The sequence below is a fragment of the Triplophysa rosa genome, linkage group LG5, assembly GCF_024868665.1.
Source record: "Triplophysa rosa linkage group LG5, Trosa_1v2, whole genome shotgun sequence".
Lineage (NCBI taxonomy): Eukaryota > Metazoa > Chordata > Actinopteri > Cypriniformes > Nemacheilidae > Triplophysa > Triplophysa rosa.
In genome coordinates, this window is record NC_079894.1 from 10,290,600 (window position 1) to 10,311,268 (window position 20,669).

General features: G+C 38.8%; 1 protein-coding gene across 1 annotated transcript in view; it reads left to right on the forward strand.

Annotated features, from left to right (window-relative positions):
* The window catches only part of fbxl7 (F-box and leucine-rich repeat protein 7), a 30,727-nt gene that overhangs the window by 4,843 nt on the left and 5,215 nt on the right, over positions 1-20,669 (forward strand). The gene's annotated exons all lie outside the window — the stretch shown is intronic.

Below are 20,669 nucleotides of genomic sequence, written 5' to 3' on the forward strand. Positions count from 1 at the left end.
TCATTTGCTCCATGGTGACTCATCTAACCTTCAGCAGTTTCATACAGAGCGCTGAACTTGCCACTGTTGCTAGTTTGAGAAGCAGTGGGCAGTACAACATCAGAGCTGTCAGATAGCATTGTTCTGAGAAAGGGGCCTTTCCTACCAGCACTTCCTCAGTGATAACCCCAGAGGAATCTTAGCCATGTTGCTTTAGCCCGTGATGTGTTTTTATTCCAGAGTAGAAGCACATGTCAGATTGAAATTGTCAATGTTCTGAAGGTGTTTTGTAGTTTAAGGAATTATATTTAAAACAGCTTTCTGACTAGTCCTCTAAAGCTTTTCATATGGGACCCCCTTCAGTACGCCTTTAGCTGTTGTTTGGCTAAAGCATCTTGCTTTGAGCCCCTGAACATTCCAAGCGTTATTAAATATTTTGCAGTGAGCAGTACAATTTTACACATTTACAGCAGATCAGTATCTATTACTGAAATATAGTACCCGACCTAACCTGATTTGAACCCAAGGAACTACAAAAGGTTTATATTGTGGCCTGCATTGTGTTTCTAGGTGTTAATATGTCACGTAAGTCTCATTTTGGAAGGGTGCGTCCTCCGGAGGTCGCATTCGAAGGCTGCAAATGTCATCGAGGCTGTCTCATTACAGAAAAGCAAGTAGGACACTCCGAATGTGACCTTCAAATCCTTTCGCAGGAATTCGGAGGATGCATGAGGTGTATCCTCCATTGCTAGAGATAACCCACAATTCTTTGCATCGCCATGAAACAACCAACGTATATAATTTGAACAAACAGCAGCAGCTGCACATTCAAGCAAATTTGTGGTGTTTAGATGTAAACATTAACACATTTTTTTGTTTTATTTCCTCATGCAGTAAATTTGGATTAGAAGTGTTTTTTAGTGATTTTAAGTAAGGAAAGAATTTGTATTTTTTTACTGTACTGGCAATGTTTAGTCTAGAAACCGACCGACTTTTTATTTCCTCAAATCATGTAAAACTTTTTTTAATTAATTTGAAAGGTGTAAGAGTGCAGTGTGTTGGCATAGCAACGTCATACTTCCTGTTAACTATTTTCCAGTATGTCCTTTGTCCTTCAGAGGATGTAGCCTCCGGAAGATGCAGCCTTTCAACACGAGACACAGCTATAGTGTTATGGTAGATTGTTGCCCGCACCTGCCTATTTAGTTCTCTAGAAAGATCACATTCAAAAAAGTAATTTGCTACCATACTCTACGTGTACCTAAATATGTCTTAAAATAGCAATAATTTAATGTAGTATCACTACAGTATACCACAGTACTGCCAGAGCACCTTTGTAATTGATAAATTAAAGTGATTGTTTACTCACCCTCTTTTCAGGTAAAACCTGCATGTCTTTCTTTCTTCTGCAGAACACAAAAGAAGATATTTTAAAAGAACGTTGGTAACGGAACAAAGGCGGTACCCATTCACTTCCATTATGTAGACCCATAAAAAGTACAAAAACAGCAGTTATTCAAAGACCTGACATCTTTTGTTGAAGGTGTGCACTCTTATTTTAAAGTGTATAGTCAGGCCAGACGAGAGTATGGACAAAGCAAAGCTGGATTGATTTTATCAGATGTAATTAGCCTAGCTGGCTTTGCGAGTCCTGCTGGAAGTAATCATTAGCCCCATGCTAGCTAGGCTACATCTTTAACAAACATATGTTCTCAGTTTTAATCCTTAAACTGTGCACTACATGTCTTTAAGATGAACCAAGGAGCTTTTCACAGGACTGATTCTTAGTACACTTGGATGATACTCATGATTTGGCTACGGCCACGCTTATTTATCAGAATAAGTTTGTTTTAACTTATATGTCAAGGTTATTCCAGAACAGGGCATATTCAGCTGTTTTTAATTAAATGAGCTGAAGGGAACATAGACCTCTTAAATTCAAAATTTTCACTGTGGAGTTCTCTTGTTTTCTTAGTTTGTTAACTTATTAACAATGACAGATGTTATACATCACATCAGATATCTTTCATTCTGCAGTTCGAACCTTGAAATTATTGTTTGAAACAGTCATCCAGGTCTTTGATTCCCTTGCTTTTACGCCGCTCCCCAGACAACACACTTAGGCTCTTACTAAGCTTGAAATAGTATAATTCCTGTATGAAAGCATAAGCGTACGTCAGGGCAGTGGAATCCACTCTGCTTCACTGTGGATTTGAGGGGAGTTCAGGCTGACTCCCCGAAGGAGGAGCAGCCTTTATTAGATTAGAAAATTGTTCTCTATATTGTATGAAATGGACAGAGGTAGACATTTTATTAGCCTCATAATCATATATCAGTCAGTTTGTATAAACAAATGAAGGTACGCTTTTTGCTGTGGTTTAACAGTGCACTATATCAGCATTCATAGCTCCAAAAGGGAGGGGGCAGGTTAGGGTGGTCCATCCATTCATAGCTTGTGGCAGCCCTCCAACACCAGCAAATCCATGGTTTTTAGTTTAACTCTGGCACTACTATGGTATGTTGTTATTAGTGCTAAAAGCCCACTCTGAGAAATCTATAGGCCACATTCGTCCATCACATTATGCTCTAAGGGGAAGGCAATGGTATATATAAACTGGCTTGTTGTGTGGCAGAGAAGGCCATTGTATTGCAGCACGTGGAGTTTAAACAGCTATTGAGGCTCACCCTACAGGGCAGTGATCTGATATAGAAGTGTTTATGTTGCTGTACAAAGTGTGGTTTCTCTTAGTCTTCTTTTCATGCAGAAATCTGATCTCAGTGTCTAGAGCGTGCTGGAGAGAGAGGAGTCATGGTTGAGTTGAAGTTCATTGCTAGAGATATGTTTCCATGCTGTAAAGGTGGCTCGGGGTCACACACACCCATACTCGCATGCATATTTAACCATCTCCTTAATGCGGTTGTTTATGTTGCTGATGGTCAACATACTCAATGACTGATATTCCAGATAATATCTTTCTCTTCCATAAAGTACTGCGGATGCACAACATGCTATTACAAACAACAGACATGGAGTGTTTACATAAAATGTTTCAGTCAAACTTTTGTGATTTACCTATCAAATATGCATGAAATACATGATTATGTTATGGAGAGTTTGGGGGTTAGACCCTGAAAGAAGCCATAACGCTCTTAAGGACTTTTGTTAACGTTATAAAACGTAAGGGGCAAAAACAGATACATAGTAAAAATGAACTAATGGTAAATAAAGCCATTGATATGAATAAATTAGTAAATAAATGCTAAAGTTGCGTTCAGACCGCCAGCGACTTTTATAAACATTTATAAACAAACCCTGCAGTAACAGACGAGAGACTGCTGACCTGAGCTCTGCTGCTGTACTCCTATTGGTAGTCGCTCCCGAAAGTCGCTCATCATTTGCATAAAGTTGAGCAAATCTTAACTTTGTCAAGTCGCTAGACACGTCCACTTCCTGTCACCAACGGTCACTGTCGCTCGTATCGCTGGATATCACTAGGCTACCATTGAAATGAATGACATCGCCACGCTTTGTCGCTGGGTGTCGCTGGTGGTCTGAACGGGGTTAACCTTAACTCATAGTGCATCATTCGTTGACCATTAATAAAGCATTACACTTTTATTTCCAAACATGTGGTGCATTGTAATGCTATTTATGCAAGGTATAAAACAGATTTGACTTGTTTTCTTTCTACATTCCTTGCAAGGCAGCTTTATTGCCCTGCTAAATTGGGTTTATGTAAAAAAATCTGCACCCTGCTGGGAATGGATTTTGTGAAGAGCGGCCATGCATTATCTATGAAGGATGCCATGTGGTACTTTTAGCAATACATGGGCAGACTTTTCCTTTTTTTCTTTTAATGTGCTGATAGTCACAAGGTAACACACTGTGAGGTACTTCCTAGAGTGTAATAAATGTGTAGTTTAAAGGGGTCAAATGACACGGCTAAAACAAATATTATGGTTTGTTTTAGATGTAATGCAAGGTGTACACGATTTAAGGTTCAAAAACGCTGTATTTTTCACATACCGTACATGTTTGTATGTCCTCTTTGCCCCGCCTCTCTGAAATGCACAGATTTTTTACGAAGCTCATCACTCTGAAAAGCGAGGTGTGCTATGATTGGTCAGTTAACCAGTGCGTAGTGATTGGTCGAATACTGCAAGCGTGTGAAGGAAATGTAACGCCTCTAACCATGTTTGGAACATCAGGTTCCAATGTGTTGACAGGTACGCCCACCTTACTTGCGTATACATTTGGGCGGTCTTAGTCAAATCATACCATGAACTGATGTAGATTTGTGGGGGTGTGGTTACACGAGGCGTTTCAGGCAGGTCTGGGTGAGCATTCACTTTTAGATAGAATGCATCTTTTGTTCCGACACTTTCATTTTTGCAATTTTACGTGTCTAATACATGCATGGGCAACTTATAACACACCAAAGATACAGAAAAACACGTGTTCGCGCCATATGACTCCTTTAATGTTTTTTTTCTTTTGGAAACCAGTAAGGTTTTTATTTGTTAACATCAGTTAATGCATTAGCTAATATGAACGATACATTTACAGCATATATTGACTTTTGTAAATGTTTGTTGTTTATTATCTGATGTTAACAGAGTCAACTTTTGATTTTAAATATGTTTTAGTAAATGTTGAAAAACTCAAAATTAATACATACTTTATAAATATTGAACAATACACAGTGTAACAATGTTTTGTTTTCCCCGACCTTTTTATAGTTCATGTACAATTCTGTGGTAATAATTATGGGTTATTCTAATTATTCTGTGGTAATATTTATTTTTCAATGTTTTAGTGTATATAGCTCAAGTAAATGTTGAGCTTACATCATTAATTATGATATATCGGTACATTGTAAATAAACAAAAACTGTACAAATTTTCACGTATTTTATTTTTTATTTTTTTTATTTTTCCAATTGTCACTGTCAGAAAGTTCTAGAAATTTCTGTAGCACAGGGCAGGTGGGATGAACCGATGATGGGTAACTACGACTGGAACTTGGTTTAGGACAGTATTAGTCATAAAAGATAAAAACAATCAAATGTACACTTCTGAAGTTTTGGATGACTCATTTTTAGTAACTGTTATGTTAAACTGTTGTTTTGAGTTCAGTGTTATGCCAGTGCCTTGTAATTTCTGCGTACGAGTAATAATACAGAAATGTATAAATGTGACCCTGGATCACAAAACCAGTCTTAAGTAGCACGAGAACATTTTTAGTAAAAGACAAAAATACATTGTGTGGGTCAAAATTATCGATTTTTCTTGTATGCCAAAAATCATTAGGATATTAAGTAAAGATCATGTTCCATGAAGATATTTTGTAAATGTCCTACCTTAAATAAATAAAAGTTTATTTTTGTGAGTGGATGGTCTGCCACAGTGCCCCTGATTAACAACTTCAAAGGCGATTTTCTCAATATTTTGATTTTTTTGCGCTCTCAGATTCCTGAGTTTTAAACGGTTGTATCTCAGCCAGATATTGTCCTATTCTAACAACTCATATATCTATAGAAAGTTTATTTATTCAGCTTTCAGATTATGTAAAAATCTCAATATCGAAAAATTGACCCATAAGACTGGTTTTGTTGTCCAGGGTCACAAATGTGTGAACATATTTGTTTGTTTTTGTGAGTACCGTCGATGGTAAAAAAAATCGTATTCAGCATGTTAAACTTCATAAAGAAACCATAAAATGCAAACACAACTTTTTTTTAATTTGTTACATTGTGTTATTAGTTCAAATAGACTAAGGTAGATAATTAATGTCAACAAATGCAAACTTGTGAAGTGTTTTTTCCCCAAATACTTCTGCCTGTCTTTTTTTATTCTGAGAACAATAGATGGGTGTGACTGTGAGATCAAGCAGATCTTTCATTACAGACATGAAAAATCATAATCAGATGTTTCAGGTAGCCTGTGGCCAACAGTTACACAGCTGTTGTTTGGGTCAGTGCCATGTGATCCACACTGTTCAGGTCATGATTTGGTTTTGATTTCGAGCACCTGATGTGGATTGAGCAGAGCAGTTCGGTTTGCTCTTCTTTGCGAATACCGCAGTTAAAGTCCAAGTTTTATTATCTCAGCTTTGGAAGGCCTGGTCCGGACAAATGTTCTTTGGCATGACATGGAGTTCGTGTTGGAGAGCAGTCATTGGAAGGAAGTATGCAGTGCAACATTTGTGAGGTTCTTCCCGGAAGATGGCCTCCACAAGTGTGTGTTGAATAATAGTGTTCTCATCTATGCTTTGAGCTGTGGTGGGAAAGAGTCTTTTGAACTCTTCTGCGGCTCTTCCGAGAGAAGGCCAGTCAGATTTATGAGTCCAGGACTGGATTAATGGCGTGGATAAAACAAGATCTGAGAAGGATATGTTGCTTAGTTGCTTTTATACTTCTTTAAGATTTTGTGACTTCATTATCCTGCTAAATCCATTGTGAGTTATGACCCTGGGAAAAGTGTTTAGACTACTTAAAATAAAGAGAGTAGGCTAAAAAATCTTAAAGGCAAGATTATTTCAAAGCTATCACGCAAATGTTTACAGATTGCCCTGCATTAAAAATCACCCTGACAATGAGTTTTATGTCCGAAAATTTATATCACGCATTTGACATAAACTGCTAGAGCTGCAGTTCACTTGTGTCATAAAGAGGATGTTTGATCAGATAATAGTTGATAATAATATATATAGTACGGTGGAAGGAGTATAAAATCAATCTGGTAGTTTTCCCCACTAGTTAGTTTTGTCTAAGCACCAGCGGTGTTGAAAGCTGCGCAGCAGAGAAGGGAAATTATTCTGTTTTTGAAGGGAAATGTCCTGCAGGTGCCTGTGCTATAAGCCCTTTCAACACAGAGTTTGCCTGTTTGATTTGTACCTTTTTTTGATGTTTCAGGTGACTCCACCGTTGTGGACCCGAGGTGATCTGATTTATCCCATTTATCCCATTCCTGACCTTTTAAATAGATACATTTGGAAAAAGTTCAAAAAAGCTCTTTGTTAAGACTTGCATTTTCAGTTGTTTTCCATAAGCTGCTCATACACATTAAAATGTCTGAAAATGCTTCCATACTGCACATGAGTAACATGTAAAAAGCTTCAACAAGTATGATTTCTGTCAGGCTTTTACTTACTTTCTGCCTCTTTGAAATGATGTGGCAATGTAGAGGAAAGGCACAGAGTTTATTAAATGGGCGGACAATAAGCTAGAGTTTTTGGTTACTCGAGACTATAAAGTTGCAAAAGCGAGTGAAATGTCATTTTTCATTTTCATTGTCCACACAATAATGTGAAATCGACTTTGGAGAGCGTTTTTAAAAAAGCTTTGCTTTTGACAAAATGCGGTTTCAGTGTGGACAGAAAGCCAAAATGGAGAGAAAATATGCGTTTTTAAACAAAAGCGTATTAGTTGTGGACAGGACACGGCACTAAAGGTTGCAGGTATAGTTCCTTTTTATGTCTGTTCGCACAACTAAAGAAGACACTCAGCAGTTGAACTTTCAGAGGGAAATATCATGTGAACTATTCAGACATTTGGCAGGACATTGAATTTAAAGAGTCCCATGCTCAACCACACTGTTTTTCTTTCCACAATGTCTTTGCAAGCCGGCGAGAGGTTTGGTAATGGTACGGCTGCAGGTTCAGAATATCTGAGCAATTCTCCTAGTGCTATTTAAAGTCCCTATTTGGAAATGAATTAATATATGAAGACAGATACACCCGTGGTATTTCCTGTAGCTCAACTGGTAGAGTCGTACGTTCGATTCCTAGACTGAATGTACTGTTTATTAATTTTAATTTAGGGTAAAGTGTCTGCCAATTGCATACATGTAAATGTGCATCGTATCTTAAATCATCTTGACTTTATAATTTAATAAATTTACATTACAACACAAATGTGTTCTTTTTAATGTGCTAAGAGCCCTGTACACTCACAGGGAGCATAAAATCACGTATGAACATGTTGGAAGATTCCAGGCCAACTTTTCCAAACTCTTGACGTGCTTCAAAAGACTCAAGCTTTCATGCCAAATGACAGGATGATTACAGCAACCGCAATGTACTTTTGATTAGAGAGATGCTTTTATACAAGTGCAGTCTAAAGAGGAGAGGGATGCCTCTGTAATGTGCAGAACAAGTAAACAGGACCCCTGTTGATGGTGTGGTTATATAGTGTTGCATTTATACATAAATGACATAGTTCACTTTAAAGGAGAGGTTGTTCGAATGGTTTTACTAGATGTGAAATAAGTCTCTGGTGTCCCCAGAGTGTGTATGTGAAGTTTTAGCTCAAAATACCCAGCGGATCATTTATTATAGAATGTTGAAGTTGCCCGTTTTTGAGTGTGTGTAAAAACGCACCGATTTTGCTTGTATCTCTTTAAATGTTAATGAGCTTCCAGAGGAGGGCGGAGTTTCAGGAACTCGCGCGGATGCGTACCAGCCAAAACAAAACATCAAAATGTCAGTAATTGTTAGTGGTGTTCAGCCCTATATGTACGAACCGGAGTCTGACACTGATGGAGAGACACAAGAAGTGACAACCTTAAGAATTGAACAGGACGTTTCCGAATGGTTAGTTGTAATTTTGCAGTTATTGTGAAATTAACGTTCTTCAAGTGATCGATAAGCATTAGCATGGTCCGGCATGATAATGTATAAATCGCTGTGCAGGTGCTCGTGTGGGAATTGCAGTAAAATGATTACAGAGCCAGAGAATAAATGCTGCATGGAGGTCGAGCAGGTATAGTTTAGCATTACTACAGTTATACTACACTTTCAACGTTGTTCTATCATGTACTGTCACACTTACTTTACGTATTGTTTACGATAAGCCCGACAGCATGTGAGGGCAGCGTCAATAAATACAGTTAGACGCTGTACTTCTATTGTTAGCAACATTACCAATATAGCGCGATAACAAGCCCATTAAGAGTGGCAATTTGGAAAGACTAATCAGCAACAATATGAGGTGTGATACTTAACGTTACTGCTTCTGCTGGATATGAGGACTGGGCACGAAGTGTTGGTATTGCTCCCGGTTTCAGTAGCAATCTCGTTGAAAGTCCAGCGTTGTACTGGCCCTCATTTGTGAAGCAGTCCGGCGTGAAATGATTGGTGGAAATGTGAAATACTTTACCGATTCTCAGCGGGACATTGCCTTCATAAATGAAATTTAACCATGGTGTTCTCTATAACTCAGCTTGCGGGAGTCTATGGAGACAGTTATGCTGGTCGGTACATCCTAATACAGAACAACTGTAGTGCCCTCTGTGGCGAGGACATTGTGAAGCTCCAGTGACGATCTAACGATGGCGACTGTTATACTTCCCACATGGGGCTGTGTCTCAGAAAATAGGGCAGATCGTCACCACTGCTGGGCGGGCTTTGCCGTTGAGTGACGACATTAACGGCAGAATTCAAATCTTTGCTTTTAACAGCAGGGTTTTTGAATTACGCAAATATTAAAAAAGGAGTGAGCACATTTTTGACTGTTTAGACTGCTTGTTTACAGACACTGTGGACACGTATTAATGTTTTAACACATTATAAAAGTGAATTTTGCAAAATATGTGCCCTTTAAAACAAACATGTGACTTTAGGTGTCCCAGCATGACTCCCCTCGATAACAACCAGTCCCAGAGTGTTTGGACTCTTTTACTCCCAGAATGGAATGCTGTTGTTCCTTGCAGACTTCTTAACTTACTTAACCTGTTGTAATAGCTGTATGATTGTGAACGTGGCTATTTCCAGTCCACCATAAAGACAAGTAGCCTACCGATCCAAGCTGGTCTTTTTAACAGCGTACTACGCTCTCAAATTACTCGACTGTGGGGGTGAAGTCGCCTGTAATTGTCAGCTTCTAGCTACAGCAGCAGCGAGGGGAATCGGACATTTGTCATTCGGCATGACGGGGAGAAGCGTGTGTTTGTGGAATGCATGGGGTACAGAATACGTTCAGACGTATACAGTGACTCCTCATGGAGCACAGAGAGCAGTTGTTTCCTGTAATGGGGAACAGTAGGGAGATCAGGAAGTCAGTAGGCAGTTATTTCCATTGTGCCCCAACTACCCTGATGAGGTCATTGCTTCCTTTTGAGAGGCAATGACTTAGAACGCTTTTCCACCATCGCGCCGAACCGTTCTAAGCACGGTCTGAAATGATTACAAACCAGTCTCAGCTCGGAATTTTTGGCACGGTTGGCTAATCTGTTGTGCTGAATTGTGCTCATAGAATGTATGCGGAAGCGTTATAGCTCAGTCTCTTGTGTAACCTAGGCAGCGCATTGACGCGTTTGTGTTTAAATTCTAAAGATTTCCATTATCATTATCAGGTGGAAAATTAAACCATTTATGTACCGGCTGGCATGGATCGACACTGAGTAGATCAATTAAGCAATGAGAACGATTCGGCACGATGGTGAAAAAGCGCTCTTAGTTACTTTATAAGACGTTTAATGTTCAGTACTAATGTGAAATAATAATAAAATAATTCAATTCTGTGTTGTGTTGAATCAGGTTTTTCGGTTGGCATGTTGGTTATAATTATTAAATTCTTTGATGAATCTTTATGATAAATTAATTATAATGACTCACTTAAGTAGGGCAGTTGTGGCCTAATTAGGGCAGTTGTGGCCTAATTAGGGCAGTTGTGGCCTAATGGTTAGAGAGTCGGACTCGTGACCAGAAGGTTGCCGGTTCGATTCCCATGGCCGGCGGGTAACAACTGAGGAGCCCTTGAGCAAGGCACCTTACCCCTACTTGCTCCCCGGGCGCTGCAGTGATAGCTGCCCACTGCTCCGGGGGTACGTGTGTTCACTACTCTCTGGATGGGTTAAATGCAGAGGTCACATTTCGTTGCCTTGTACCTTCGTACATGTGCAATGACAATAAATTGAATCTAAAATCTAAAATCTAAAATCTTAAAGGGATAGTTCACCCAAAAAAATGAAAATTCTGTCATCAAGGTCCCATGTAGGGCTGGGTATCGATTCTGATGTTCCAATTCACAAGCTCTCGATTCGATTCGATTCTCGATTCGAGTCCATGATTATAGATTTAATACAAATCATAGATATTTCTAAAAAAAGATCAGTAAACATCACATTACAATGGTGAATTAAAAAAGGAAATGAAGAGCCACAAACCTGTATATTAAACTTTAAGCACACTTGGGTACATTGAAACATAACAGTTTATTTTACATTTAAGATACAGTATAACAAACAAAATAAAAAAATAGCTGTAAAAGAGGGGCTGCAATCATATGAACCGCTGCCTTTTATGTGAAAGTTGTCATGATTCTGCCCTCTCTTGTCACGCTTTTTGATCCTTGAGGCAGAATCATGACAGATCCACGTGTTTCATGTGGAGAGAGGTATTTTTTGTCCTTATGGCTTTCCATACACTCTCTCCGGTCTCGTCTCTGTTCCCGCCCTCTCTTCTCCTCATTATTGCTCATTTATTGTTTCATGCCCCGCACCTGTTCCCCGCTTGATTTGGTTCCCTTTATTATGCCCTTGTGTCTTCTGTCCTGTGCTAGTTCTTTCCGTTCCGTGTCCTTGTGGTTGTTCCTGCTCGTGATTCCTGTCTAGTTGAGTTTAGTCTACTGTATGTGAGTTTGTGCCAAGTGTTCATTTAATCAGTTAGTGAGTCTGCGTTCGTGTTAGTCTGGTTATATTATCCCCCCTGTCATTGTTATTTTGACCCCCTCGCGGGTCTTTGTCTTGTGTGTTTTGTCATAATAAATTATCTTGTGTTAACCCCTTACCCGCTGTCTGCTCCTGGGTCCTCTGTCCTTGTATCCTTGTGTCTCATCACGTATCGTGACAAAAGTGATTTTAAATTCAAGGACACACCCGCATCCGCCATTTTAATTAAGCAATGAATGAACGATAGATGCGCTCCCTGTTGTAACATCCATTGAAAAAAGAAAAGTGACATCTAGTGGATAGTAGTAGCAATAACATTCACGTTAATGGATGTTCAGTGTTAAGCGGAAATATGAAAGAAAAAAATCGATTCACATTTTTTGAGAATCGATATCGAATTAACCGCGTTAATCGTTAAAAAACGATTTTTTGATTTTATTTTTTTTGACAGAAATGCAATATAATATACACAACTATGTGTTCAGATGTGTATAAAGACCTTACATAATGAAGCGTTATGTTTTAATTATCTTACACAGCGGGTCTCCTTATACATGGAATTCACTATGTTGTTTCTACAGTAGCCCTAAACAGACAAACTGCTCTACAGAGCACTCTTCATAAATATGTAATCTCCTTCGACAAAGAAGTGAAAACATGACAACATCTTAGTGCTGTGTCAGCCACCTTAGTGCTTCGAAAGGGAGGGGGGAAAGGGAGGGGGGAAAGGGAGGGGGGGAGGGTTGGAGTGAGCGGTTGGCTGCAAGTCGCAACCTCACCGCTAGATGCCGCTAAATTTCATACACTGGAATTTAAGTAGTTATTGTTTAAGCAATGTCACTGAAAGCACCATTTTTGATGAGTGGAACGAGTTTCCATCCATCCGCATGTACAGATGGTAGGCGACAGATTTATAAATTTTCATTCAGACAATCAAAGAGCACAGGAACTCTCTAGAAGTTCTCCAGTCTTTTTTTTGGATTAAAAAACACGCTTCCATTTAGCCATGCTGTGATTGCCCCAGTCGGCAGATTACCAGTTGTGGTTTTGGAGATTAGATCAGCACAGCTCTAATAAGAATCTGTGAATAATGAGCTTTGAGGCCAAATGGTTGGCTGTTTTTCTATGTATAAGGAGGATAATTCACTTCAGCCCTGGCACCTGACAAGCACATACAATTTATGATGTGAGATTTGGTTGTTTAGTGGACTATAGAATCTGTTTGGTTTCTATCATTTTCAGCCAGGAGCCCCATTTAAGCATAGCTCGACTGTTCCCAGACATCCCTATGATCTTATGGAAGAGCTCACAAAAAAGAAATGTGGTTATTTGTGCCTTGCTTTAGAGACAGTATCGTGTGTTTAATTTTCTCTGGACCTCAGCTGCTAATGCAGAAATGTGCGTGCAGTGAGAGTGTACATGTGGTTAATTTGTGTAAGGGGCCCAGGCCAGGACAGAGGGTGATCGGGCTTCAGACTGTTTCTCCAGATCCTCTCTGCTTTATGCATCACCAGCCAGGCTTTCCAAACTGGGGAGGGGACGTTATGAGAACAGGGCAGACTGGTTAGAAACATGAAATGCTTTTCCTTCGCTTCCTTTACTGTGGCAAACCGTGGTTTAAACACCAGATGTCTGAATATTTCCTTTATGATGTTTTTGATTAAACAAGATGAATCCTAGATGGATGAATATTTCAAGAACAATATTTATGGTGACACGGTTACTTCACTTCTTTTTAATATGATAATTAGAGAGTGGAAACATCAAAGAAATGTGGCGGTTTGACTTCTCCGTGTGCTGTTATGAATAAAGGAGAGGGAAAAAATAAACAAACAAATGCCAGAACCGAACAGCAGCACCTATTGCTTTGATACCTGATACTGCTTATAATGGTGAACCTTTGAACAGGGTAGAATCCATGCAACCTAAACTGAAGGTTTGTTGGATCTGCAGGGCAAATTCTTAGCAACATTTTCCGCTTTGATTTGAGTGCCCAAATTTGCTCTAATATTTCCCAACCCTTTTTTTCTAGCAGTTCACTCAGTTCAGTATTTGGGACAACATACAGGTCACGCATTAATTGCAGTTAGTTGTAACCAATTCTTGACCACCATTGACTACTATAGTTGAAAAAATCAAAAAGTCAAAAGTGCCCCAGACCTGTTTGCTTTACCACGTTCTTCAAAAGATCTTCTTTTGTGTTCAACAGAAAAAAGGAATTTATAAAGAAAGTTTCCTACTATGGTAGTCAATGGTGGCCAAGAACTGTTTGGTTACAAGCATTCTTCCAAATATCTTTCTCTGTGTTCATTAGAACAAAGAAATGTATACAGATTTGGACAACTTGAGGGTGAGTAAATGATGACAGAATTCATTTTTGGCTGAACTGTTCCTTTAATAACCCTGCCATTAAAGGCACATAAAAACAAACCGTGATTTTCCACTTTACATGTCAGTCAAGTGGCTCTTGCTGTCTAAGTGGGCACTGCATTTGGCCTCTAAAAAGTAGAAAATCTTTAGTCGGAGTCATAGGTTTGACTATATGAGAACCCAGTTTTTATATCAGGGTAACTATGAGTGATTAGTCCATGTGCTTGATAGTAGTGTATGAGCACAGCTGCTCTTAAACACGTATGCACAGACGCCGCGGCACAGCTCAACAATCTTGCATGAGAAGCTCCAAAGGCATTTTAATCAAAACAAGATGCCCCTGTACTGTAGAAGCTGGAAGGGGCACAGCTGAGCATATGAAGGACCAGCGTCTGTCAGGAACTGTGGTTAGAGTGACAGATGAGTCAAGCGTAGGTTTGTCAGAGACGTCTGATAGAGCAGAATAAATTCATGGAAAGAAAAAATCTGATCTGATTTCTGATCATTTCACGTGTACTTATAAGGTTTGACACATATGAAAAAAAGTTATCTAAATCGAAGTGTAGCAGCCACAGGTCCTGAAGCCCCGACACCAAAATGTTACAAGTGTTGTGTTTTGAGCTCAGATTAGTGTCTGCTACTAGAGGTCAGGCTCTGTGTCAGAGTGGAAAAGACATGTCTCAAGACTTCATATTTTGCTTCTCATAACTAAAGGAATGAATAGATGTTGTTATTGGAAACCTGATGGTTTGGCACTGAGTAGCCAAGTAGGTAAGGGGAGAATAACAATTCTTTAAAATAGGGATGCACCGAAACGAAAATTCTTGGCCGAAGCCGAACATGATGTGAAACAATTGGCCGAAGGCCGAATAATAGCGAACATGGTTTTTTGCATTTCTTCTATTTATTAAGCTATTTTTTTCACTATTGCACAAACTGAATAGTCAAAATGTGCTTTTTATAATTTGTCTTGCTTTTCAATAAAATACAATACAATTTAATATAAAATTGAGCAAAACAAAGTAAATTCAAACAAAAAATTGAGCCCTCTCCCTTCATGAATAGCCTATATTAATTAGGCCTAAAACTGACTGCTAAAAGAATGTAATGTAAGTTACTCTGTACCCCTACAACAAAACACTTCATTAAAAACTGTCATTCCACATTAGGCCTATAAGATAAAAATACGAATAAACTAAAACTGTTGGATTATTATAGGCTACATTGCAAAATGATTTGAGAAAAAAAAAAACATCCAATGCAAGCAATTCTGACTGATGCTGACTGACAACCATTTAAGTTTACGTCTCTCCTCCAAACTCTGCCCACAAAAGCTGACTGTCACTGTTCTCTCAGAAGGTGCACTCGTGGATGCACAGAACATACTTTGACAAGTTGTTTAGTACAGGGGACTGTGTGCACGCCACCGTATGATGTCAAAGGATGTCGCGAGCGGCGGCGATACTGTCAGACCGCCCGCTTCCGTCTGAAGTAAAGTTACCGACCGGTAAAGACGCTTTCATTCGGAAATTTACTTCTGTGCGGCAAGTCCCGTGCTGTGTCTTTCTCTGACACTTTAAAATGCTCCACACACACTTAAGTTTTAATACAACGAAAACATATTTGTAACTTTGATTGATGTAGCGTTTGCTGTTTTGAAACGACAGCTGAAGCAGAATTTTAGTTTTGGCTAGTAGCGGTTCCCCTGATAGCTGCCTGTATGCGTGAAACTCTGCAGTCATCTGTGCCGTGAACAAACAACATGAGTGAGTGAGTCTGACCGCCTGTTCACCCTCACGCCAGACCCTCTGGAGTCTGCTCACTGGCCCTAACTCCAAACATCTCATTGGCAGAAGATTAGCGGCCGAGATTATGGTTAAAGGGTCCTGTTTTAAGATAAGCACCAATCTTCATTACACATATTTGAGAGCAATTACCCTCTGAACACGCCTCCACGAGATGAAACAAGACTTTTGTTATCAAATTTGTTACTCTGATCCCCCACCGCTCCCCTTTCTGTGCTATTTTTCCACTTCACGTTTTCAGAAAGAGTTTAGTGCTATGAGAATTTTCGATGTACTGGAGATCAAATGTGATTATTCAAGAGTATGCATGAATGAAGGTCTTAAAGTTCAACAGCAGGAAGCTTTTTTAACAGGAACATCTAATCAATCCCAGAGCTGACAGATGTGTGATTAATAATGGTTTACATGCCACGAGAGCAGCATTGTTTGGGATTACAGAGGTGTGCGAGAAAACACCCGGTGAAAAACATTTTGACGTGGTTCAGAAGCTAATGATTGACTGGAGGCAAAAGAGCTGGAGTGATGGATCTGCAGTCTGAGAGTTCACAGAAGACTTTTTTTAAGTGACCTATAAGGTGAAATGGCATTCCTCACATTCCTGTCTGTTATTATTGGGAATGTGTACAACGTTTACCTGGACCTTATCTTAGTGCCAGTCTGTGGGCAAAGAGTGAGACACTTGATCTGATATTGAGCATTCCCCACTCGTTGCATGTTTTGTGAACCGAATGATGCTGAAAATCATAAAGAGCCCAGTGTATATGCTAACTCCTTTAATATGGTTTAAAAAGCATCCCTGGGTGATACATTAAGAAGCTGGATAATATACAAGAGTACATTTTTTACGAAGTGGCTACTTTGAAGAAGCTAAAATGTAACCTATATTTTTTTATTATACATGATCCACGGAAAAAATTTCAAAATTATTTTTAGTTTTTCTGAATTTACTTTTTATAGGTATGTGTAAAATTATCATTTTTGTTTTATTATGTGAAGTACTAACAATATTTCTCCCAAATTTCAAATAAAAATATTGTTTCTATTTGCATTTATTTGCAGAAAAACTGGAGAAACAGGTCAAAATAACAGAAAAGATGCTCTGTATTTTTTCGGACCTCAAATACTGCAAAGAAAACAAGTTCATGTTCATTTTTAAGTAATTCAACTGTAATATTTGTAAAAAAACGTATTAATTTTTTCAACCTCAGTTTTTATCACAGTTTTCATGTGTCTTGTCATGCTGTCAGTCTTTCACATTGCTGTTGGGTGACTTTATTTTGTTGAAATTCAACAGACACTGGGCTGGAATGACCACAATACATCTAGAAATGCTGATTAAATTAAAATTTTGAATGGACTTTTTTTCCGTGGCTGTATAACGATTGGAGTTGGAGATCTGGCTTGAGAGCTGTGAAGCCACATTGAGGCCCACTGCATTAAATACATTCTAAATGGTGCTTTATAGGCTTAAATAGACATATGAAGGATTAATAATCATTAAAGAAGATTTGATATTGTAATTGCGGATTTACTGTTTCTTTAAGTTGTTTTGCAACAGCTTCGTGCTTCACTCCTTTATGCAAAAAAAAAAAGCTAAATGAGCTTGCTTTTCCCTGCAAAACGAATCAATGCACAATCTCTAGTTATTAAATAGTGTATTAAATAGTGTTAGTTCGGAAATGTACAAGTCATACTACTTAAAATGTGTTTTGGGTTACTGAAAGTGAAGACAGAGAGATGCTGAATTTCTCACTTCAGCTACAAACACGAGTTTATTGTTATACTATCACAAAAGCTGGTTTTCTTCTTTGAAATGTTGATGGTTTTATTTCTGTTTGCATTCTTTTACTTCCACTTCACTCTTGTCAGAGTGGCTATTTTTCAGTGAATTAAATAGCCATTTGGCATCTAGTCCCTAAAGTAGTTTTATGTCTGAGGTCCCCAGTATACCTGCCTGGAATACCAATCCAGTTTATTATGCCCCATAGACGGACTTTCCCTCTCTGCTGAGAGAGAGGCCACCCCTGAATAATTCAAACAAACAGCACTGAGATATTTCACATTTGTCAAGGTTGGACTACCGATGATTTGTGGGGGAAAACAGTTGAAATTTACATTTAATTTAGCTTCAAGTTTCATGTTTTCACCTCATTTACATGAGATTGCAATCAGAACAGGCATGGAACGGTCTTAAAATAAATGCAATAATGAGGTACAATTCATGGCTTGAGGTAATTATGGCTCCTGTGGCATTCTGTGTGGTTTTTGGTTCAATTTGGCCGAAGTTACCCCTTTAACCAGAAGTTATGGGGGATTTAGGAGAATATAACTGGAGCTAATAAAACGTGGAGACCAAATGGAAGTAAAGTAAAACAAACTTTTTTTCTTAGATTGCAGATACTGCCAGTATAAAACCTTGCAGCTTCTCTGCAGACATTTAAAAGCTAAACAATATAATGGCTTCAAGTAAGTATTTGGCATGCAAACCACAACTGTATTATTTGCATTGTATAGATGACAAAACACACCCATTTTAACAATTACCAACTGCAACATTATTCTACATAGTTGTGTGAACTCAGTTTCTGGGTGATCATACAGGTGTTTTAGCAGAGTAGCCACAGGTAGCTGATCACATTGATCTATGAATCAAATATGTTTGATTATTCATCATTTTACAGGAAGTACTACTGTAATTATTTACACACTAATAATTTACACTCTAATTTGAAAACATATGTTTGTGTATTGTTTCATAAAAAAACAAAACAAATGATGCTTGATTTGATGTTTTGTTTTTTTACCATACTGACATTCATAGCACTATCTAAATACTTTTTTGGGGCTGGTGTATTTCAAGAAGGGACCGGCGCCAGCAGCATGTTTGTGATTTTGGATTATCGTGGATGCGGCAGACGCTGGAGGTTTTACAGGTGCACATTGATGAACACTAATGCAGGATTAATGGACTGTTAATCCTCTGTTTAGCAGCCCGACACACACGAGTATCAGTGTGCTCACAAACTTGAGTATCAGTGACCGCAACCTGTGTCTCAGAGACGCTTTAAGCAGCTCAGATCCCATTGTGTGCTTCAGTATTTTAAAGTTGTCAATTTTACCAATCTGTGTATGTCAGTGTACAATGTGTTTATGTATAACTCATTCTGAAAAATTGACAAAAGCAATGTTGCGTTGCGTGGCCCTCTCACTGAAAATAAACCGTGTCACACCTGCTTCCAACACCAGCCGTCCCATCTCACTTCAGCTGCTCATGAGTTTCCTCACCTGTTAGAAACAGAACATGGTGCGGAACGGATGTAATATTAATAGCACACTGGATTATCCATTTTGGGGGGTGACTGTCTGGTATAGATCTCCTTGGACCAGCTATAGAATCGAGCTGGATTTTCCAACAGGGATGTTATTTATTTAATCGAACGTTACCACCACAGACTCCTCCCACTGTTTGTTGACTTGTATTGTGTTTGGTATTGGCTGTATATGGACAAAGGTCTCTGCTATGCAACATAATCCAGCTGGTGGTGAGGGCAGTAGTCAAGTGTGCGAGTGAGCTTGCACGGCCACTTCCAATTCTTTGTTTCTAGTGGTGACATTAAAACATAATTGGATTCTGCTTATTCTGCCAACCGTAGTAGCTTCTCATAACATTATGGGCCTTTGGTTACTCTGAGAACTAAGTTTGTGAATGCGGTAGCTGTAGCTGTACAATCAAAGCTAAATTTCATTCCCTGCTGGCACTTTGAGTTGTTTGGGGGTTTTTGTTCTGGTTTCTATTTCTTAGAACACGCTGTATTTACTTCTTATGTTATTAAAAGCTAAGTTCTTGCTTATGTTCTTGTTTCTCCCCGTTTCTTCTCCAACCAGTGGACTTGTTTTGCACATCTCTTGATGTTATAAAGATGTGATCTTAATAATGTTTGAGGATTGATTATTCTCTGTGCCAGCCTTCAGATTTTCATTTATGGAAGCATATCCCACATATATGGGATATGATCACTCTCTGCTGTTTCCCATTTCTTGACTTGAGACCGTAGGAGACAACAACATCCGTCAAAGGGAACAATGGGGTCATCGTGCCCATAAATAAATGGAAGTAACAGACTTGGAATTCTGATGTATTGCAGTTAGACAGCTCAAATTTGTCATTAACATAAAGGAATAGTTCATCTTACAGTGAAAATTGTGTCTGTTTAGTTTCCCTCATATCGTTCCAATTCTCTATAATCTTACATGAAACACAAAATGAGACGTTAGAGAGAATGTTTAAGATGGTGGCTTATATTGCCAAACTTGACTAAACCATTTTCAAAGTTATATTATATTCTTCTAAAAATGTTAAACTTGTATAAATCTGCTTTCTTTGAATGGAAAAGAGCAAGCCGGATATTCTGCTTTGCATCTCCTTTGTGTTTCACGGAAGAGAGAAAATAATACTGCGTTAAAACTACATACAGGTGAGGATATGAATTTTAATTTTGGGTATACTATTCCTTTAAGCTTTACCCAATGAAATCATCAAAGCTTGGCAAACCCTTGATATTCGTCCAATCAATACTGTCCTAATGGCAGAAGAGACCAAATAAGGCCTGATGCTTTATATCAGGCGTATCATTGATGGGCATGAACAGAGCCAGATCCTACAGCCGAGCCGAGAAAACTCATGGGAGATGAGACTCTATGAATATTGCTTTTGCAGGCCATGCACACAGGCCAGATATTTCCTACACTGGTCAGGGAATTACATTTCCTAAAGCTATATATGAAACACTTTCAGTCATTGTAGCCAAACACACTGAATGTGTGGAAAGGAAATGACTGAGATTT